This window comes from Cavia porcellus, unplaced genomic scaffold (genome assembly GCF_034190915.1).
Source record: "Cavia porcellus strain 051 isolate PalLab524CR breed Dunkin Hartley unplaced genomic scaffold, mCavPor4.1 scaffold_29, whole genome shotgun sequence".
NCBI lineage: Eukaryota > Metazoa > Chordata > Mammalia > Rodentia > Caviidae > Cavia > Cavia porcellus.
The window spans coordinates 7,453,066-7,476,600 of NW_026947512.1; the positions used below are offsets into that span (position 1 = coordinate 7,453,066).

The 23,535-nt window shown below is 46.2% G+C and overlaps 1 long non-coding RNA gene across 2 annotated transcripts; it reads left to right on the forward strand.

Annotated features, from left to right (window-relative positions):
* Positions 1-525: 525 nt before the first annotated feature.
* Positions 526-14,261, forward strand: LOC134473914 (uncharacterized). Of its 2 annotated transcripts, none has more exons than XR_010044398.1 (3): positions 526-1,240; positions 11,121-11,314; positions 12,290-14,261. It is a non-coding gene; the product is annotated as an uncharacterized LOC134473914 (long non-coding RNA). The 2 variants fall into 2 exon arrangements; XR_010044397.1 differs by having other exon boundaries at positions 527-1,240; positions 11,121-11,304; positions 12,290-14,260.
* The last annotated feature ends 9,274 nt before the right edge of the window (positions 14,262-23,535 follow it).

The window sequence follows — 23,535 nt, forward strand, 5'->3', positions numbered from 1 at the left end:
TTTCATAATTTTTTGTTTTGGTCCCATAGTTAAACTGTTCCCCAGTAGTTGAAGACTGAAACTCATCTTCTAAATAAAGATGTGATGAACGTCTTCACACCGATACCTTACCTTCCTTTCTTGCTTCCCTCTGGAATTACTTCAGGTATGTTTCAGAGGGACACAGAGGCCAGGGCTGGTGAGAGGAGTCAGGATTGGGAGGGATGGACAGCGGATGCGGAAAGGGGAGGCAGGCCAGCTTTGCCTGAGTTTTGTCCGCGAGAGCCTCCTTCTTCAGTCACGTGAAACCTGTTTTCCTGTAGGGGCGGAGTGGGGACAGATGGCCACACAGTGCACAGGTGTCAGCTTGCACCTGGTGGAGTGCAAGTTGGCACCTGCATGCAGATACTGAGTGTATCATGCAAATGACCATCGCGCCCTCCTGTGCGGGGAGTGGGTATTTTGCAACAAGGGGCTGGGACTCAGGAGGGTGCACGAGCTCCTGAGGTGCTAGCGATGGTGCTAGTGATGATGACCGCTGTACTTTCCCACCCCAGAGAGTAAGGGAGACTCAGGAAGATTGGAACCAACTTGCTTCACACCCCAACCCAGTGTGGAAGTATGTGTAGGGGTGGCATAGTGATGGTGAGGGGACAGGAAAATATTCCTGGGAGTGCCAAGCATGGTGGCACACGCTTGTAATCCCAGCCCTTGGGAAGCTGAGGCAGGAGGATTGCCGCAAGTTCAGAGCTAGCCTGGGCTATGTAGTAAGTTCAAGGCCAGCCTAAAGTACACAGTGAGACTCTGTTTCAACCAGCCAAACAAACAAACACTCTTAGGAGAAGAACAAAGGAAGACAAAAGGCTAAGTGTACTTGAGGATTTCCTCTATACACTTGAGTTTCTTTTCCCTCTGTAGTGCTTGATTGTGTCAGCTTGAGTTTAGAAGCTTAACTGAATCAGCCCAGGTGTAGAGGACCCCAGGGTGGCGCATCAACTGGACAGTATAAAAGGGAAATGAGGCAGGCTGGATGGGCTTCTGTTCTTCAGAGGAGCTCCAGTCATCGCCTTTAGCTTGGGCATCGCTTCCTGGCTTCCGGCATAGACTCGTCAGCCTCCCATGGCAGACCCATTGGCCTCCTGATATGGACAAGCACGGGACCCTGCAGGGAGCTCCAGATCTCGGACTGAATTAGTCCTTCAGCCTCCAGTGTGCAGACACCCTCTGCACTCTTCCTCATCCAACTCTGTGGCTGACCATCGTAAGCCAGTCTTGTAATTTATTATACGTTTGTAGAGCTTGTGTTATATGTTTCTCTAGTAAAACCCTGATTGACACAGATTTTGGTACTAGGAGTGGGGCCATTGCTGTGGTGTTGTTTGGCAATGGTTTAAGAGCTTTGGGAATTAATTTGGAAAGGTTTTGAGAGACGGACCAAAGAGGCAACTCCCGTACGCTTGAACTATGTGGGATACTACAGTTAAAGCCTGGAAAATCAGCACGGATGGAAATGCTGCTGGGGTAGGATGAGGCTCAGGAGACTTCTATCGAGGAGAATTGCATTGGCTGCTGGATCCCAGGTGGTGTGAGTTGTGCTTTGGCAGGAAATCGGTCTGCATTCTGCTTGTGTTTAGAGATATTGCTTGGATGGCAGAAACATTTCAGAACACAGTACTGTTGGGATGGTGGCATGATTACTGTTGAGAGCCTTTGGCCAGATCTATGTTTGAAATGAGGACTGAAGTGTGAGTAGGGTGATTTGAAGCATTTGGCCAGAGAGAGAGCTCCAGCAGAGCTGTGCATTGCAAGGACGAAACAGGAAAATGTGGTTGTTGAGAAGGAGCAGGACAATGAAAAACAACCTAAGACCTTTTACCTGAAGGGAAGAGTGTATTTGAAGTGTGGGAGAGTCCTGGTTTTTAGTGCTGCTAAAAGTTTGCGGGAAGCAAGGATTGTGATTGTGATAGCTCTTTGAATAGGATTTTAATGTTTTTAGTATATGCTTGCAATCAGGTTAATTAGTCAAAGTGTTACAGTTTTTAACCTTGAATCTTGATCACTCTTTGAATATTTTGCTTTTGGTGCTTAAATGAGTGCAATAAGAATTGTATATATGTAGTTCTATTAAATGTAAACCTGAATAAACTAAGACCTGCTAGCTTGTCACAAATCTGCCATGGAGGCTATAGTTTAAGGAACTGTGTGTGGTTATAAGTTAACTAGCAGTGAATTATAGTGGATTAACTAACTGGTAACACTCAGCTGAACTGAATCAGCATGATGCTGGGTGTGGAAGGCCCACCTGAGGATTGTTGCCAACAGCATAAAGAGAACTGGAGGGGAAGATGGTGTGCTGTTGATTCTCCTGGGGAAGCGTGTCCCTCCCAATTGTAGATATATTTATTTTTTAAAGTTCTTTTTTTTTTTTTTTTGGTCTTTTTCGTTTTTATCGGTACCAGGGATCGAACTCATGACTGCCTGCTTGCAAGGCAGGCGCTTATGCTGCTGAGCTAAATCCCCAGCCCCTATTTTTTAAACTTCTAATTGATACATAAAAATTATACATGCTTATGTATGTACAGTGTGACATTTTGATACATGTATACATTACGCAATGCTCCAATCAAGGTAACTTATTTATCTCAAACACTTATTTTTATGGTGATGTAGTTATATTTTGTTTTGTTTTGTTTTTTGAAACAGTCTCACAAAGTTAAGTTGCCCCTGCATGGGCTTGAATTTGCAATCCTCTTGCCTCAGCTTCCCAGAGTGCTAGGATTATGTAGTCGATGCCTATATTCTGCCTCTGTCCATGTAAGAAGCTACCAGAAGGCAAGACCTGTGTCACATCCTTTTGTCTTGAGCGTTGACAAGGACCCCATTATTACTTTATTTTTGTTAGTACATGCTTGAAGTACATAACGATTACATTCACTGTGGGACATTGGTACATGTACGTAACAGATCTCAATTATTTTTTCCTCTTTCCTTCCCTCTTTTTTTGGTGCCAGCATTAGATTCATTCATTCACTTATAAGTCCTATTGAGTTAATTATCATATATGCAGATTAGCAGCAAGACTAGCAGGTCAAAAAGCAAATAAAATGAGGACTCTGTCATTACAGGCTGGAACAATGGTGGCCAGGCTCAGTCTTGAGAGGAAAGGAGGGGGGGTCTCGTGTGCTGTAAAGAGATGGGTAAGACAAGCCAGGCAAGGCCTGACCCTCAACAGAGTTACAGTCAGAGAGGTTTTCAGCTAGCCAGTGATGCCTGATAAATAATACCCATATATTCTCTTGTAACAAGCTTAAATACTTTCATGCCTCTGTAGCTACCTTCCATCCTACCTGTCATTCAGGTAAACAAAGGAAACATGTCAACCCTGTTTATCAAACTTTGCTAACTTAAAAGAGTCATAAACAAAACCTAACTTAAAAGAGTCATATACAAAACCTGATATTGGTCCTGCTTATATTAGTAAACATTTTCAGTGTTTTCCTCACAACTGGGATATAAAGCATGTTACAAAAATATCCTATAGTCCCAAATGTCAATCAATAATTAAACACAGTAATTTTAAATTTAAAAATCAATTAGCTGAACAAAAACAAGGGGCAATGCAGAGTTATAACGCTCCTCAAATGTTTTTAAACTTTCTGTCTCCTACCCTTGATTCTGATTTGCTGCCAGCCATGATACATTGGGGACAAGAATCTGACCATTTCTCCAAAGTTCCTGCACCCTGTAGCTTGGCATGACTTCTGAACAGGTGTTTGGAAGGGTCTAGCATCACTTTTAAATTGGGGCTGAGAATATGCTTGTATTTCCCCAGATTTTTGGTGCACATTACAACTATCGGAGCCAGAATCTCACCCACCTGTGCAACATGTCAAGCCCTCGAGTGATCAGCCCCACAGCACATCATCCACTGTCCTGGGAAGGCCTGTGGCAGACCGTTCATGGGGCTTGCCACCTATTTAACAGCCAAGGTTGCTTCAATCACCTGATAATTTTCTTTAAAATGCTTGCTATCCTGGCAGTTACTGTACGTATTCCTTTGGTTTAGGGAGAGGAGTATTGGGTAAATACTTAATCCACTCTGCTCAGGCCCCTAACTAGATGGACCACCAGAAATTTTCCATTCTATAGAAAGCAAAAATCCTACATACACTATTCTGCCCGGCCCTCATATTTTTATGCATTTGTCTCTCACTTTGTATATATCCTCCTTTATGTGTAGCCTATCTACAGCAGGATTCTAGCCCATGTATGTCGGCTGTAGATCAGACTTGGAAAACACAACTGTCTAAAGGACAATTCACCTTATGGACCTTAGCTTTTCATCTCTCAGATGGTAACCTTATTGGAGATTTTAAACTTAATATTCTGATCTGTATTCTGGAAGCTCACGCCCCTCTTTTTTTTTTTTTTTTTATCAGTAACAGGGATCAAACTCACGACTGCCTGCTTGCAAGGCAGGCGCTTATGCTGCTGAGCTAAATCCCTAGCCCCATGCCCCTCATTTTGAAGAAGGTGATTTGGGCCCTTGGCAGTCTTGAGAGGCCCATACCATGAACAGATTACATACAAGTTTAATTATTCACTCATAGATGAGTCCCCCAGAGGATTCCTAAGGCTCAAGATTGGCATGAGACTTCTATTTCAGGCTCTCCTGACAATACAGTGACCTCAGAAGCCTTGTCTGATGTTATATGGTCAAGTAGACCTTAATTCTCCTATTCATAGACTTAGTGTCAATGACAAGGTTGGACCTATAGAGTATGCTTTATGGAAGTTAGCCCTGACTTTTCATGCTGGACAGCTGCGGACTAGGCATCTGCAGCCAGTAAATGGAGGAAAAGTCAAAATAGTATTGCAAGATCACAGGTATATAAGAGTAAATGTATGCTTTTATGATTCTCATGTACTGTTGATAGGAAAGAATGGCCACAAAATACATTTTATGTACTAATTGTTATCTAATCCATTATATCACACCTGAATTTCTAAGAACTCCACAAAAATAATCATGAGCAGGATGCCCAGTTTGGCTTCCAATCAATCCAACAGCGCCTTGGTATCATTAACTTACTGCCCTTTTGGTAGGGACCTTGATTAAAAGATTTAACAATCAAACCAAGAGGGTGCTTGGGTTGATTATTGCAGGGATTACTTCCCTAGTAGTTTTGATAGCCAGCACAGCTACTGACTCCATGGCATTAGAGCATTCAGTACAGATTTCTCACTTTGTAGATAATTGGACAGACGCTGGTGATGAGAGCTGGAAAACTCAGTGAGAGATTGATATAAAGTTACAAACCCAAGTGAGCATTCTAGAAACTTCCATCCTGTACATGGGAGATCAGATTGAAACTTTGCAGTTACAACAGGCTCTAAAGTATCACTACAATATGACTTGCTTTTGTATCACCCCATTACCATGTAATAAAAGCCTACATCCTTGGGGAATGATCAAAAAACATATACAAGGAGCAAGCCATCAGAATATTGCTATGGCTATAGATGGTCTTCAGAGACTAGTGCTGTCTGTGTCATAACAGCTACTTTTGATATCTAAATTAAAGATAAGTTTGCTGATGCTATGGAGCAATTAAATTCATTTGCCTATCTCAAATCTCACTTTTGGTTTTATATCAGAGTTAGTGTGCTCATTCTATTCTTTATCATTTTTCTCATTAAATCCTATCGTAGAGGGTTCACAACCTGGTGACAACTAGAGGCCACCATACAACCGTGACTAAACCTGTTGGAGCAAGACGAGAAAGGGAGAGATGTAGGAGACAATTTGAACAATTCACCTTGACTGCAGAACAATTGCTGCAACATTAGTTAAATTGAGCCTTATTTCCATAAACTGTTAGGTACAGAGCAGGCTAAGCTATTTCCTGCTCCCTTCATTTGGCTCAAAGTGATGCAATTAAGGCCAGCTAAGGTACTAGTATGTAATCTTCTAGGCCCACTGACAGCTTGCTGTTTACTAACATAGTGCTCTCTGTAAAAGATTGAAGCCCAGTAGGATGGCAGAGCCACTCAGCTCCAGCACTGTCAGCTGGGTAGGAGCCTGCACAAAAAATTTACATATCAGAAACTGAAGCAACAGCCTCCTAATTCAATCCAAATGCTACTTTAACTGAATTATGTAGCCTGATCCTCCCTGTATTTGGTAAAGATGTTTTTCACCCTACCTGGCCAGCCAGCTCAGATTACTCACGTAGTTCTCACCATCCTCACTGTCACTCATCCTGGAACCACTCCGTTTGTCACGAGATAAATTCTAGGAGAGGCCTTGGATCAAGGCCTTTGTCCATATATCCTCATTTGGATCGGGTCTAGGACCCCTTTGCTACACGTAACTTTGAATATGTCTTGGTATTTTTATTCTTGCTGTGTGTTGTATTGGAGGTGGTAGATTGGAATTAACGTGCCAGGATTCCAACAACGTTTCAGTGGAATTACAAATACAACTTTCTGGATTGTGAGGATGACTAGAAAAGGTATTACAATACTTGGATAGCAGTATTCAGTTTTGGGGATGCAGTAGGAGAGGGCATTGGGGATGGGCAGGGAGTGTAGGCTGAATAGGGGATCAAGGAGAACACTGAACTCAGTAGAGTGGGTCCATACGGGGCAAGTGAGAACTAAGCTGCAACAGGACACTCTGACTGCCTTTGGCTTGGGAAGTGATCCTTCTCCAGGTCTGATTTTTTTTTTTTTTTTCCTGGCTCAGGACAAAGAACAGTGGTGGCCTTGAGGGTCTGATTATATTTGGCACTTTCTTGCAATCAAGAAATGGCAAAAAAATAAAAAACACTAGATTAGGTAAACAACTGAGGTCTAAGTTGCCCCTCCACAGCCTGAGGGTAAACAGTCTGCTTAGCATTGGTCTCAATTCAAACTGTGTTTCTCCAGATAAGCCCTGTCCTGCACAGCCAAAGTGACCTTGTCTTCCCAGAGGGTGGGGCCTGGCTACATCCTGGGACAGGCAATGCTTATGCTGGACTCGGCCCATAGCTCTACCAGTGGCTGCTGGAGAAGTGGCAGAGGGTATTTTCTCTGCAAACCTTGCTGTTTTCCTAGCCTCTGATGTCTTTCCCTTGCCCAGAGGCTCCAAAATCTATAGGAAAACCTAGAAGGAAAAGACCATCTTCTGGACCAGGCAGGATTTGCTCCAGAAGCCTCTGTGGCCTGGTTCCAGGTCTCTATCTCCCGTCCCTCATTCTCTAGGGCAGACAATGGGGAGAAGAGGTCAGCCCCTCACTCTGGGGCCCAGTCTTCTGCACTGTTTGCTAATTTTGGTTGGAACTCTGGCGTTAAGTGAAAACATCAGGGATTCCTGGCATGGACTCAGACAAAATGAGAATTGGGAAAACAGAAGAGTCTCCAAGTCTTCCTAAGCCATGTAAGCAAATAGCCCAAGCTGTCGAAGGCCTCTGGAGAGCATCCTTTGGCAACAGACGGCCCCAAGCCACCTGCCTCAAGCTTGGGAGGCTTCCTCTGCCTGTGGTTCGTGTTAGAAATGCTAAGGGATACATCTGCCTGGCGCCTGGATGTTTCCATGGGAAAGGAAATGCCTCCAACTCAGCAAGTCAAAGCCAAACTCACCCCAGGCCCTCACCTACTGTATCTCCAGTACCGTGTGCACCCCAAGACCAGGACCAGACTTGTGGGATGAGCCTCTGGCTCTTCCGTGCAGACACCAAGGGACCCTCAGCCCCATCCCCTTTCTACTTCTGCTGCCACTTTCTTGGTTAAAGACTTGCTCAGAATGAGAGTCGCAGTCAACTCTCCAATGAACCTTCTCCCTCTACCCTCCCCATTCTCAAAACCAGTTTTTATCCAACGGCCAGGAAACTGCATTCAAGTACTATGATAATATGTGCCCCATCCCTACTCCCGTGGCGTGTGTTGGAGCAAAGGGTTGAACACCAAAGTGTCGAAGGGGTCAGTGGTGGCTCAGTTTCTGGGAGAAAGGTGGGAGCTGACTTTTGTCAGGGACCTTGTGTGGACAAGGTCTCAGTGGTCACTGAAGCCTTGTACCGGGGAAAAGTAGGTGGAAGCCACAGTGCATTCTGTTGTACTGAATTGGAAAGAGTAGCATCCAATGTAACCTTAAAACAAATAGCTTGCTTCTGGTCATCAGCAGGCCAGCGCACGGCCCCCCACCCCGTGGGGGGGCCTCACACACACCTACTGCAAGCATCCACACTGTGGTCTTTAATCGCATTCTCCATCACAGGAATGAGGATTCCTCAGAGGACAACTGATTCCATGTCTCGAGGCAGGGAAAACACACAGCATGGACCTGGAACATCTTGCTGTTGGCAGGAAGTATGAATGTTTTCCGGAGGTCAGGAGCATCGCTGCAGGACAGAGGAGCTGCCCAGGGGCTCCAGCATTAATTGGCATAGGTCAAGGCAGACTATGGGTTCATTAAAATACTAAAAAATGAACAAATGCAAAAAGACTAAGTATATAGAGATTAAAAGGAGCATAAATATATGGAATAGAACACTTTCATTTGCATGGACCTTCTTATGTAGGGCATTGCTTACATACAGAGTCTTTGTCTCTTTTCCTAATTATATGTATTTATAAAGTATAGCTATGTGCTGTTTGCTCTCTGCATGAGCATGAAAATTAATAGCAGGGAGCCCAGAGTCAGGCAGTTTGGAAAAATGGAGACATTGTCCCAGACTGGGCTCCTCAGGTGTGGGGGTCGCACATGACAACTGAGTAAAGGGGGTCCCAGTGGCCTAGAGAGGAGCCCCAAATACACAGACTGCATGCCTCTGTCCTTAGACAGTGAGAGTCCACACAGCTACAAGTTATAACACAGCATGCATGAGGACCGATCGATTTTAATGTGCCAGCAGCTCCGTCAGTACGTCATGACAACAGGGAACAGATTGTGTGATGGTGATCAAGTGAGATGTGAACTTATTTTATTTTGGGGAGAATTCAAACACCTTCCTCAAGGGTGTGGACTGAGAAAGTCTTACCAAAGTAACACACTTTAACTATATATAGTTAACTTTAACTATCTGTAGTTTGAATCACCCACCCACATTTTGCAGCCCCAGCAGCTTGAGGTATTTCTTTCTTTCTTTTTTTTTCCTTCTTGTGGTCTGGTAATATTGTTTAAAATCCTAGGAAGGTAAAAATAGTATTTGGTAAAGTCACTGAAATCCTAGGAAGGTGTCAAAGTTGGCAGCCCAGGAAGGTGTGGAATTTAGGATGAGAAACAAAGTGAAATCCACAGTATTAGCACTTTATAACAGATTTCAGTGTAACTATATTAAACAGCTTTGGAATCATATTTTTGTTTGCATGTTTAATATGTTTAGAGAATTTAGGAGAAACCACTATTTATGAATTTAATCAAATGATTGGATGTGTTTAAGTTTGCAATAAATGTTAAATGTTTATGATAATCTAGTTTGCTAAATTCATGAATTTTTAAAATGGACTTTTTTTTTTAAGCAAAGTTTTAGGTTTACAGTAAAATTAACAGAAAACCTGGAGAGCTGTTATACACGCCCTGCCCCACACAGCCTCTCCCACTGTCAGCTGCCAGTGCGGTCATCCTTATCACCAGAGCTACGGCTTCCACTGCGGATCCTGCTTGGCATTGTGCTGTGCAAGTCTACGGCTTTGGACAAATGTAAAATACAAGTCCCTACCACTACAGTATCGTGGGGAATATTTTCCCTGCCTCCCAAACCCACTGTGCTCCACCTGTTCGCCCCTCCTAGTTCTTGGCAAACACTGGGCTCTTTACTGTGTCCATAGTTTTGCCATTTCCAGAATGTCACATGGTTGGAATCCTGCAGTGTGTAGCCTTTTCAGGTTGGCTTCTTTCATTCAGGAACCTGTATTTTCACGGTGTGTTACCGCGGATACTTCACTTCTTTTTAGCACTGAATAATATTTCATTGTTTCAGTGTTTATTCATCTACTGAAGGACATCTTGGTTACTTCTAAGTTTTGACAATTCTGAATAATGCCCTTGTAAACATTCATGTGCAGGTCTTTGTGTGGATATGTTTTTAGTTCATTTCAGTAAATACTAAGCCACATGATTTCTGGATCTTTCGGTAAAAGACTGTTTAGTTTTGTATGAAACTGCCAAACTGTGTTCCAAGGGGGCTGGACCATTTTGTAGCCCAGCAGCAGTGAGTTGCTGTCACTCCGTCTCTTTGCTGGCATTTGGAGTTTTAGATTTGTGCATTCTAATAAGTGCATAGGGCCGTCTGATTGTTTTAAGCAAATTTTCGCCTTTTTTTTCTCTATGAATTGTATGTGGATATTTAGAGGCTGTTGGGGTGAGATTGGTATGAGTGTAAAGTCAAACTTTACAAATGACAGGAACACAGGTGTGAACAGTAGTCACTAATCCTCTCTATGGCCAGAAACCAAAGAGAGACGGGAGCTAGCGATTGGTGGCCTTGATCATGGGTCGAACAGTACCGGACTGGGAGGGGTGCTAGAGGTGCTCTCTGATAGAATAAAAGGATTTTGAGGTTGGTGACAAAGGAAGGAGTCAATCAAGTTTGGAGAGAGTAGAGGAAAAAGCAAGATAGCAGGAGACAAAAGCCCACGATGATAGAAACGGCCAAAGAATAATATAAGGGAGGGAGCATTTTAATAATCCACTTGAAGTGATGTGAACCTTCTCCATTTTCATTCGGGCTGCCCTGTGAATGCTTTTTTTTGGAAAGTGTCCATACCTTTGTCTACGAGGACGGGGAGGGAGAACAGCCACCCAAAGAGCCGAGTGAGACCGAGTTACTAATTAATGTAGTCCCCGCAGCCTGAGAATGAGGGTGATTTCTGTGCCAGGGAGGGGAAGGCTGATATGTGGCGAATGACTCAGCTGCATCTTGGAGCTAGCTCTTTCCAGTGTGAGAGCTGATGAAGTTCTCATGATATTTTTGTGAGCTGGATAGTACATCACTGGTAGATTGAAATCTGGCAGAGTGGGAGGTATTTACACCACCGAAATTGGCACAAAGGTTACAGTGACCTCCTACCCCCTCCCCTGCCCACGTCGTTGAGTGAACAGTGACTGCCATCCTGCTGCGTACGTAGCTGTTTCTGATCTGGTCCTATCCCTTTTCCAGGCATCTAATCCTGAGGATCTTCACTCCTGCTCCACTTGAGTCGTCTCCTGTCAGGCTCCAGGTCCTCTGACATAGCCTGCAGATCCTGTTTCTGAAGCAGAAGAGGTTGCCGTGGGGCTCAGTGTTTCAAGGAAAGTCACAGTGGGAGACTGAATGTTGGGGGCAGCCGTGCACAGAGCCCTGGGTGAGTTGAGGTGAGGCCAGTGTCAAGGGGTCTGCTGGGAAGGGGTAGGGACAGGATAGGTGCCTCCCTGGTGCCCGGGTCTGGAGCCTCCCTCATGTGGCAGGAGCTCTGGCCTGCAGTCACCTCTGAGGGGAGGAGGAAATGGTCATGCGGTGTGCAGTGGTCTCCAGGCCTCCAGATGGCTTCCAGGTGTCAATGCACCAGGCCAGTGCCTGGGCCGCCAGCTGTCCCTGCTGATTCTCCCACCCAGGGCCAATGCAGACTTGTCAGCAGGACTGGAAAATGGCAGCTTGAACAAAAACGTTACGGGGTAGGGGAAACACTTAGGTCTGCATAGAGTGGCGTGCTCTCCCTGAAAGATACCACCATCCCAGGGCATTTAAACTTGCTTCCGCCCTCAGCTCCCTTAGCTCTTGGGGGTGGGGTGGGGTGGGATGTTTTAAGATGAAGAGAAAGATAGAAAGATCCCAGCTCAGCTACCCTGGAACTTGCATCAGGCAAGAGCTGGCCCGGCCATCCGCTTGTTTGGGGAAGAACAGTAGAGAGCAGGCAGCCAGGTGGGCCACAAGGGCTGCTGGACATTGTGTCTTTCCCAGACCAGCACCCCATCTCACATCTGGCTAACTTGGGAATTCCAAGTGTTGCTTAAAAATTCTTATTGTCAGTATTTGAAAACACACAAGCCAGTATTACCAATGGTTGTGGGACTTAGCGCTCATCCCCAGCAGGTCAGTGCTTTGGGACGAAGTGGAAGAAGCTGCCCTGGGTGAGCTCAGCCGCCCTGAGTCAGGCAGCGGGAGCAGCCCCATCCTGGCCTGGCCGGATCTTGGCCCCGCTGGTGAAGGATGTGTGCCTCCTCGGGCCTTCTTGGGTTGTGGATTTCCCCCAGCGTGGCCAAAATTTCTTTTCCTGGAAAGCCCAGCGCCTGCGTTTCCTGACCCTCTGGTGCCCATTGCCGATATGACCACTGTTTTCCTGGGAACAGATCCACCGTGGCTGACGTGGGAGTAGAAACCTTTTAGCCAGAAGAGTCCACCTCCAAGCCAGGCGGTGCAGCCAGGAGAGGCCCGGTGCTCAGCGCCTCGCCAGCCTGCCCCGGCGGTGGGCACAAGGACCGGACGGAGTCGGGCTTCCTGTTCTCATTCTGCGAAACCCAAGCATCACATACTACTTTTTATTTTCTTCTCTTCTGCTGCCGATGACTAAAGTAGGCCACAGTCCTACTGATAGACAGGAAATGATACTTATGTAACTCCCACCCTGCTAGATGTCAGACACAGCAAGGTTGTCTCCCCAAAATCGAAGAGTGAATTCTAAGGAACAACGGAGGTCAAGAGCAGGAAAAATTTGAGAGCTCCTGAGATATAGGAGGGGACCCAAGAGTGGGTGGCCAGGGACACCACTTTACAGAGGAAGTTTTATAGAGCAGAATCACAAGCTAGGTACAGAATCACGAGGTGGGTATAATGTGGGTCAAAACTATGATCAACCACTAACATAGTGAGTATAGCCTGATCCAATAGGGAAGTAAGTCACGTAGCAGGTATACATGGAAAGAACACAGACCTTTTTAGGAAGGGATGGATCAGGAGGACCTGGCCACCCTCCTTGGTGACTGATGTCTATCTACACTTTATTGGACCAGGGATACCCATTATAGTGTAACTTTCAATTTACTGCTTATCCCGTGGGGAGAGGGGAGGCATATAGACCTGGTCATTCCATCTTTATCTTGAGGGCTGCCCTTCAACAAATGTAACTCCAGCCACAGTTGTGATGCGTTTTGATGCCCCAAACTGACTCCCTCAAGGGCCTATAACATTTCTACCTATCTGAGCTGTCTATAATACCACGGCCTCCACTGGAATGTGCTACAGCTCTAGGCAAACAGGTATAACTCCTTTTGTGACTCATCAACCTGGTATCTCTTTGTCCTTATTCTGTCTCTGTTTCTCTCTTTGACTCTGTATCTGTCTTGTCTCTATCTCTGTGTCTTTCTGTCTCAGAGTCTCACTGTGTAGCTCAGGCTGGTCTCAAACTTGCCATGTGTCCCAGATCACACTCCAACTTGTGATCCTCCTGCCTCAGCCTCCTGAATGCATAAGCCACCATGCCCCTTCCCCTTTATGACAGCTACTGTGTGCTTCCTCTACACTTGCTACATATGAAGCAATATTTTTATTCAGCATCAGGAATCAAACCCGGTACCTTGCGCTTGCCAGGCAGGCGCTGTGCTGCTGAGCTATATCCCCAGCCCTACTGTGTGCTTCCGATGGGCCAGGAAGTGTGCTAAGCTATGTGCAGGCACCATCTCATTTCAGGCGAGAAAAGTGAGGCTTGGAAAGTTATGAAGGTGGTCACATGATTTGTAAGAGGTGGAGCTGGGATTTAAACTCTTACCTTTCTGATTCAGGATGCATTCCTGCCTTCCTATGATTGTAAAGACTGACCTTTCAGTCTGCCTGTAAAGTTCACAGTCTTATTTGGACTAGCTTTAGAGAACAGCGCTTACTGTGCCCTTACTTAGTTCTTTACGAGATAGTAGGAAATGGCATTCCTAGGAAATTTCTATCAACGTCTAATTAAATTAAAAATTTTTTTATTCATACGTGTTTGTAATACATTAGGTTCACATCGCTTGTGGGGAATTGGAACATATTTATTATACATCTTAATTTCTTTGTTTTTAATCCACTTCTGTTGATATGTTATCAAAAGACTAAAAGTATAAATTTTTCCCATCTGCTGATAGACTCTGAATTACTTTTGCCTTGTTTTCTTTCTGTAATCAATGTTTTTCCACCTCCACATGGCAGCTGGTAAGTGTTGAACCTGCTGAAACCAATGTTATTATGAGTCAAAACCAGTAAAATATCAGCGATTTCATGCAACTCAACCTGACAGTTGTCATTATGATTTAAAACCCCCAGATCTTACTCTCCTTTCAAGATTCAGCCTAATGCCATCTTCTCTAAGAAGCCAGTTGCTTTCCAGATGGAAACAATCTTTGCTGAACTCGGTGGCACAGTATTGCCACTGTCTCTCAGAGGTCTTGGTTAGGTGTGGATGTGTGGATGTTAGCTATGTCTAAGGTATCCCCGCCCAAGCCCCTCTTAGCATAATACCGGTTTGTCCTTAGCACAGTACTGGCTTGTGCCTGCTAAGAGATTATTGAGCTCAGCTGAGACTTCCTGCTTCTTGAGGGGCAGTGTCTGCGCCGGGCTTCAGAGAGGTGGGGTGTTCCCTGGCCCCTCCCAGTTCTCCCTTGCAAGCTTCCAGGAAAGGGGCAGGGAAGATGCTCTCTGACCCTGCTTAGAAAGGGGCCCGGGAGCTTTCTCTGAGTCAGATGGGACAGAACAAGATGAGGTTGACTACAGATGTGCTAGGGACACAGCCACCTAATATATTCTACCCTAGAGAAATATCTCCCCACACTGGCTTGATTGGCAGAGCTGAGAGCCACGAGTTCAGGCATTGCCCGTAAACAGCTTGAGGATGTGGTCTGCTGGCTGGCCAGTCACAGGCAGGTGGCTTTGCGTTTTCCCTGCTGATTACATTCTGGAAAGGTTCCCCTGGCAGCCCTTTCCTCCCAGGCTTGATTAAAGTGGAAGGGATTAGTGAATTTATATTTCCTCCAGAGAAGTGAAACGCACACATTCTGAGTCTGCTTTCTTTCTAGAAAATGTTGATTATGGGAGACTGTGCAGAGCTGAGTGGTTCATCTTAAACCCAGCAGAGCTGTGGTTTCCACCCTGTATGGATGCAGGTTTGGAAAGTGTTGGCAAGGAGGCCCCTGTGGGTTTTGCAGAGCATGAGTTAACCGGGGACATGACATTCCAAGCTGGGAACCGCACAGCTCCTTGGAGTCAGGGAGATGGGCACACCTGGGGACCCCCAACTATTGTACATGGTTGGCAGGAAAGGCAGGGTGCGAGACTATGAGACCAGAGATGCTAAATGGGAGAGGGCTGGGCCATGTGGGGCCTTGGAAGCCATGCAAATGCTTGAAGAGTAGTATAGAAAACAGAAAAAGAAGTGACAGGAGCAGATTGGGGCACAGGGAAGACCACAGTGACTGTAGTGTGTCCTCTGTGGAGCCTTCTCCTCTGTTACTGTGGGGAGAAGCAAGCAGATGGGACACACACAGGGGAAGCATCGGGAGGCCCCTGTGCGGAAAGCCGAGGAGCACCTGGAGAAGCATGGAGAAGCTGAAAGAGCCGGCATGCACCGCGTCCCTGTCACCCCAGCTGCTGGTGTGTGTGTGTGTGTGTGTGTGTGTGTGTGTGTGTGTGTGTGTGTGAGGGTGGGGGGACGTGGGGAAAAGTAGAGACAGGAAAATTGCATATTCAGGGCCATCCCGGATAACTTAGACTCTGTGTCACAGAGCACTGGGGATGTGGCTCCGAGGCAAAACGCTTCCTACCACGTGCGAGGACTTAGGTCCAATTTCCAGTACCACAAAAAAAGGATTGAATGTACTAGACGAGGGGATAGCTCAGGCGTAGAGTGCTGGCCTCCTGTGCCTGAGGCTCTGGGTTAGATATTCAGCGTTTCAAAAGAATAAAATTCCGAATAGAGAGACTTTATGAATAGCTGGAGGAATGAACTTAGAAACGGAGAAGGCCAGGATGACTGCTTGTGTGTGGGTAGCTGGCGCAGACCTGGTACCGTTTTCAGAAGTGAGGATGTAGGATGAAATCAAGTTAGGGAGGAAAATGAGGAGCTATGATTTGTGTATCTTGAATATCTTTCCCTTTAAATAGGAAGGACCAACCCATCTAATATTAGTAATTTGTTTCTTGGCAATTTGCTTTGTTGGGAAAAAAAAAAGATGCACAGAAAAGCATGAAAGTGAATAAAATTTCCTCTTAATTCTGTTATTTAGAAATAGCCATTTAACATATTGCTCTTCCAAATCTTTTCCTATGCTTAAGTAATCTTAGAAAAACAATTAAAAACACAGTATAATTTGTTACCAACACTAGTCGCACCCCACGTCAATACAGTGAGAATCGCTGGGGACAGGGAACCAGGCGTTAGTGTGTTTTAAAGCTTTCTGGGACACTAGCACAGCCATGGCTGGGGACAGCGCCCTGCAAATGGGGCAGTGCAAGGAGACAGGGTGCTGAGAACCCTAGAGCTCCCTAATCCTGGAAGCTCCAGCAGGAATCCTAGGTCTGAGTAAAAGCAAAGTCCATCTCCAATGACATTTTAGACTCCTACCCAATAGATTTGGCTGGGACATGATGCAAAGAACCAAGGATGGGGTGGCATTTTCAGACTGCTGAGCCCCGGAGCAGAGAGGTCAGGAGGAAGGAGCCACTGCAGTGGTTTAATTGTTATGTGAGACCCCAAAACTCACTAGCCGGACATCAGTACTGAGGATATGGTTGGTCACTTAGCAAAGTTAACCATCCCGAGCTATCAAGAAAGATTATAAACTCCTGGAATCAGCATTTACCTTCTCAGAGAAAGAAAAGGTGAGAGAGCCTCTGATTTACATCAGAGCTTTGAGTCCAAGGATTGTAAATGTGTGCAGGCTGCCAAATCTCACTCTAAATATATTCCAGTGAGCTCATGTTTTCACATGCAGTGAAATAAAAAGAGGCATTTTTATTCATCTTGGAGGACAGTGCCTTGCGCTTTTATGGGAATGTTGTAGAAGTCTGAGCTTAACCAAGAGCAGCAGTCAGTGTTTCAGCCTTTCAAAGTCATCAAAACAGGCACATGCAATACACGGCGGGACAATGTCATTGCAGTTGGCCCCTGAGGTGTGTTCCCCAGCACCAGCAGCAAACCCGAGTTTCCTCAAGAAAAGATCCCTTGCGGAGAGCCGGGCCTTTAGAGCACAGATTGGAGGTGATTAACATCTTGGTTTTGGCCTCCTCATCTGCAAGCGCTTCATCTGTTACTTGTTTTCTCTTTGGCCAAAGAGACCACATTCAACGTCCTGAAGGAGAAGGCTGGAAATTTTTGGAAAAGACTTTAGGGTGAAGCCCAGTGAAAGGACAAATGAAGATTCATTCCTTTTATGGACGGATCTCAGAACAAGAGAAACAGTTCACCTCTGGTCCCTGGGCTGTGGAGGTAGCATGTGCCTTAGCCTGAGCTGCATACAGAGTCGATCCTAAAAGCAGTGACCCCTGGGGTGACAGGAGGAGCCAGCGCACCACCGTCCCCCACCCCTGGAGCTTGCCTTCCCTCCCTCTGCAGCCTTGGCCTCTGCCCTGTGTGCATAAATCAAGCAGCAGGGTAGCTCCGAAATATGACGAATACCTTGGCTGGCTCCTGCTTGAAAAGAGTGGGGGAGGAGAGGGGTTCTAAAGTAACCAGCCCTTGGCTGGAAGAGCAGCCAGAATTTAGTGTTCCTGGAGTTGGCCCCAGCTGCTCAGACAGGAGCTGCCAGGGGAGTCTTCTCTGGGGAGAGCCCCAGCTTTCCACGCGCAAGAGGAGGAAAAGGCTTTGGTGCCTGTCAAAAACATTATTCAAGAATTCTTGGAGACTTCTAAGGGGTGAGCTAGCAACAGGAGGTTGGGGATGCTTTGCCTGGGCCAGGCTGGCCCTTGGGTATAGCCCCAGGTTTGGAGGTTGCCCTTTCAGTGGGTTCTCCCAGTGGCGAGTGTGTGATGCTCATGTGTGTGGACATGGAGGCAAGCGTGTATGTGCATGTGCGTGTGTGTGATTATATGCAGGGAGGCGAGAAAGCCTATCAAGAGTGCAGTTTCAAACACCTCTCTTGCCTTCAGGTCCGGGGGCCTGCTCGCTCTGGAGATGTCAGTGTTTCCTAGTTTCTCAGTTTCCTAGTTTATCGCTGTGTCTCTGGTGGCCTCAGTCCAGTCTTTTTGGTCTGTCAAGGTGCTGATGGCATGACTCAGAGACAGAGCTCAGAGTCCCAGAGTGACCACGGTCACTGTTCAGGCTCTAGGAGCTTCAGCCCAGTGGTTCTTTTTGTTTTGTTCTTAACAGTCACAAAGAGATCCCTCCCATTGCTGTGATCTGTGTGCACACAGTAGGGACGCAGAGCTGCTTCCTAGTGCAGAGGTATGGTAGGAGTCGGGGCTCAGATGCACAGGCTCTGGGCACATATATATCAGGGGCTCGGAAGATTGCTGCCTTAAAAATGTATCACATTAAGATATTCACCCCCTCTCCGAAACTTCCTCACTACCTCAAAGCAATTTTTATTAAATTTTCCTTTTATTTCTCTTTGATGAGAAGAAGCACTGTGGGACTCTGCTTGCAAGAAGACCAGTCATCACCCCCACCCTGCAGCTCCATGTCCCTTCCTGACTTCAGTGTCCACCTTCCGAGTGGCTGGTAGAGCAATTGGTTTTCCTCAGGGCAGGGACAGATCACCAAGCAGGCCCCTGTCCAGGGGTTTCCTGTCACCAAAGCCACATTAATGCCGATCCATTTTTCATTAGGAGAAAATAAAACTCACAAGTGACATCAACTGAAAAATGTTCTTTGAGAGTGAGTTATTTCCATTTACAGCAAAGCACATGACAGCTGGTGACTTTTAATGGAAAGTAAAATCTGTTGGGCTGAATTACTATCAAACCACTTGAGAATTTGTGTTTTTAATTTTCCTTTCTGGAGAAAGCCAGTGCCTTGGAGTCCAGCAGAGCAGAGGAGGAATGGAAAGGTCTAGTCCTCTGTCTACTTGTGGCCTGAAAAGACCCTGAGCGGCCTCAGGAAGATCATAGCCCAGTATCCAGGTGCATTAATCTCCATTACCCTCTACTTGAAGTTCATTTAACAAGTGGTGGTGGTGGGAACCTCTCCCATTGGTTTGGGGCCATCCCCAATGGCTGTGTATACTGAAGCTTAATAGAAAATATCAGATATGAGAGAACTCTGAGTATTTGCTGAGGCCTGAATGTGCCCCCAGTCCCCTCCAGGTTCCAATGCTGAAGCTTCTCAAAGGGGGGCCCTCGGGAGGTGTCCAGGACACGAGGACATGAGGACAGAGCCTCCGGTGTCTAAATCAGTCCTCACAAGAAGCAAAGTAGGCTGGAACTCTCTGTCCCTGTAGTGTGAGGACATAGCAAAAGGGCGGTTGCCAGGAAGAGCATCCTTCACAGCAGAGAATCTGCTGCTGTCTCCACCTCAGACTTTCCAGCCTCCAGGACTGCGAGTGATACATGCTTGTCATTTAAGCTACCCCGTTCTTCGGCATTTTGTTACAGCAGCCTGTGCTGATTGGACAGTGCTGAAGTAGGCTATGAGGTTGTCTCTCATAAGGTCCAGGGGATGAGGGGTCCATGCATGCAAGTCACACTTAAGGGCCAGCATGGGGCTCACTTCACAGTCTATTTGAGGACAATATGATTAAGTTCTTTCCTTCCAGAATCTTCTTGTGTTCTAGAATCTTCTTGTACTACTAGAATCTGTAGTATATTTGTTGTTTGTGTAAGTAACAGAGCGTCTCTGGAGTTGGGGACAAGGTGGAAGGGTGTCAAGCTTTGAAAGGAGAGGCCGTAAGAATGCTCACAGTGTCACTGAGAGGAATCACTGCAGATGCAGCCTGTGTTTGGGGTGGTTTCACACACGCACTGTCGAGGATTTCACATTTTCCATGTCGAGATTAGATGACTCAAAGCATATCTGTCATAGGATTAAATTACAAGGTGGTGACAATGCAAATTATATGAGCTGTGTTATTTGGCAAGTTGGAGTGGTAGAAGGAAGAGCCTGTGTAGAGCTGAGACAGCTGAGAAAGAGAAAGGAGTGAGACTCTCACTGGGCCTTATCCAGGGAGCTCAAGAGACTGGTGGAGAAGTGGTCCCCCGTCCACCACCATGCAAGATGCAAGGCCCTTCAATGCCTTTTCTCTGATTGCTGGTTACCAAGAAATTTTCTAATACTAATTCACTTTCTCTGGTAGATATCAGAAAGGGTACGCTGGATACTAACTCAAAAGATGGGTCCCTCATTGTACATTAGTTCAAGTGGTGTTTTGGTTTTCCCCAGTCCATTGTGAGTTTGGTTGGCAAGAGTCCATTCCTTGGAGCCTAGTCATCTTCGTATGGACTGATTGCATAGGATTTCTGAAATTTGAAAGTTAAGAGCCAGAGCTGAGCTGGTGCAGTGGTGCGTACCTGTCACCCTATCTACTTGGGGGGCTGAGGTAGGAGGATTGCAAGTTTGAGGCCAGCTGGGGCAAGTGAGACTCTGTCTTGAAATAAAATAGTGCCAGGGATGTGGCACAAAGGCAGAACATTTGCCTGCCATGAGTGATACCCTGGGTTTAGTCTCCAGTGTGATGAAGGAAATAAATGAATTAATAAATAAACCCAGATTGACTTGGGGCCTGTACCAAGTCATAGATGTCCTTTTGAGGGTCAGTGTGGCTCGGCAGTGGGTCAGTCAGGGATTGTCATGCCCCGGCAATCCCAGCTGCACTGTCAGGGATCCTGCCCGCTGACACGTTGCGTCTCAGATCTGTCATCTTCTGACGCATCCCCTGCTTCTCTCTCAGACTTCGAGGTTTCCCACAGCAGCGCTCTGGCCTTCCTCCCAGGACTAAGTGTGTAGGATCGGGCCACAGGGACTCTCAGTAAACCCAAAGGTTTTCTAAGGAAAGATATTTTAAGTGGTGAGTAGACGTATAATGTATTTATCTTGTTTGGAATTCAACTGTAAAAAGTTTAGATGGAAGCTGAAATCAGCTGCCATCTGACCTTTGATTTCTGTCCCATCCCACCTTACGTTTTTAGAGACAAGCAACAAATTCCATTTGCCACATCTCACAATACTGTGTCCTGTGGCTTTTGTTTTCATCTAAACTGTCTCTTTTTGCCCATAAATAAAATGCTATTTGGGGCTGAGTAGTCTTTGCAGTATTTAAATTTATTCCCAAGTATGCAGCTATAGATAACTATTATAGCCAATCACCACTATGGAAGTGCACACCTTTTAATTACCCTGTAGCAAAAAACATTAATGCACTTGAAAGGAGGCCTCAGTAACACTCCAGGAGGAGGAAATACAGCTTCAGTCAGATGCACCAGAAGTGAGCTGCTGCTTGCAATGCTGGCTAGATGCACGAGCTTGGGCAAGATTAACCAAGGCTCTGTTCTCATTTATAGCAATGTGGATAACTGTTCCTGTCTCCTAGGACTGGCATGAGGGTTGAATACCATGACATATGTCAAAGGCACAGCACACTGCCTGGCAGACACAGAAATAAAAATTTCTTCTGTTTTCCCATGTCCAGAGCACAGGAGGATGGAATGATAGAAATCTTGTATGAAGGGCCCAGTCAGTATTCCCAGGATTTGACCTCTACAAAAGAGATCCCAAAGCATCCTAAAACCTCATCCAACAACTCTGTGATAGCTTGGCTGCAGGACATTATAATATAAACACAAGAGGGAAGAAAAATCTGTATGCACAACATTTATTATAAAATAAGGAATATGAAATCATGCTTCACTGTCAGAATGGAACAACTTCTGGCTTTCTTCTTAGCAAGCTGTCTATGTCTAGCTTCTCTAACCAGGAGCCCCAGAGAGACCCCACTTTAAACTTGCTGGATCCTTGTGTTGGTAGCTAGACAGAGGAGAATAGCCAGTTTTAATCACAGGCACATCTCCCGCAGACGTGCTGATTGCTCTGTGGAGTTAGCTCCATCTGATGTGGGAACAGAATATTCATCGTGGGGCTCGCGTCTACCGCGGTTCTAACGCCAGGCCTGTGCTTTGCACTTTCCGTGTGTTCTCATGTACCCTTGCAGTAACCTTAGGACGAGGAACTGCCCCTTCCCGTTTTGCATGAGGAAACAGGCTTAGGAAGTTAAGAATGATTGACAGGAGGAGTCGAGCGACTGGGGAGCTGAGCATGGAGGGCATGGGTGGGGGGTCGCCCTTTTCTCTAGATTGGGGCACTGTGTTGTCAGCATGGGCCAACACGTTCTACCAACAGCTGAGTTCATCAGCACTGCCAGCAGGACAGAGGGCAGCAGGGCTCCTGGGCATGTGAGACAGGCCCAGCCTTCCGTCAGAATGCCTGTCACTCTTTTCCTCCTCCACTCTTACTTTGGTGGGAGACCCTGCTGTCTCTCCCTGGGACCGTAACTACTTCCTACCTGGTCTCCAAGTCCTCAGCCTGGCAGTTAAAGTCCTGACCACTTTCCTCCAATCCACTTTTCTAGCTTTCTGCCACCTCTCAATGAGAGCTCTTCTCAGCCTCAATTACATGCTTGCATTCAGTTCTTCTGTGACCCCAAATCCTACCCACCATTTGCAGATCTCCTCACTTCCACGTAGCCTGCTTTGGCTCGAGGCCACAGCTCTTACCCCTCAACCTGCAGAACCTTCTAGGCTACCAAGGACTGGCAGCACATTTAAGCAGTTCAGGGTTGTTTGTGCTAACCACTCTGGATTTTGTGTTTATAGGAAAATTCTAAAACTCCAGGGACTGGATGCAGCAGAGTTTGGGGCCCATAGGAAGAATCCACTCCAGCACAGACACAAAAGTTAGTTACGTTTATATGTTGGCAACACACATTTTCTTTCTTTATTTATTTAGTTAGAAACCATCATTAGCAAGAATACTCAAGGCAAGAAGCTGCTGAGTTATTCATTACATGATTAATCACAAGAGCTTTTGTGCCACTAACTCAGGGCACTGAAATTACAAAATTATGTGTGATGCTCTGAAAGCCAGGGTTGGACTAAGGTTGGAATCTTGGTTCCATCTCTTTCCTGGGTGACCAAAGGCAAATTCTAAATCTCTCTGAGGTTAAAAGGACAATTCTTCCTGAGTAAAAACAGGCATAAATAACCTCACAGGACTGTTGTAAATAATAAATGAAATATTAAACATAAAATAAGGTTAGAGCCAAGGCATCGGTGACTAACCACTGAATCAGGTGGGCTAAGTGTCACAAAATACATTGAGAATTTAGAATGGTGTCTGCAGCACTACAGTGAGAAGACACGAGGCAGAGGAGAGCCAGAGGGAGGGTGGAGAGGAGGTCAGCTGCCCATTCACCTCCGCCTAAGGTGAGTTCGAGCTTTAGGTCCGGGGCCTGGGTGATGGGCAGGTAGTTGCCACCAGACAGAGAAGGGTGTCACTTTGTCCCAGCAACCTCAGGGCCACTCTCTTGTCTGAATCACCTGCTGGGTGATGCTGTCCGCCTGTCTCACGCACGTGGTCATGCCCCCAGCACTTACCCAGCATGTTGGCTCTGCTTCTCCATGTTCCAGTCCCTGTGCTGCCCGGGGG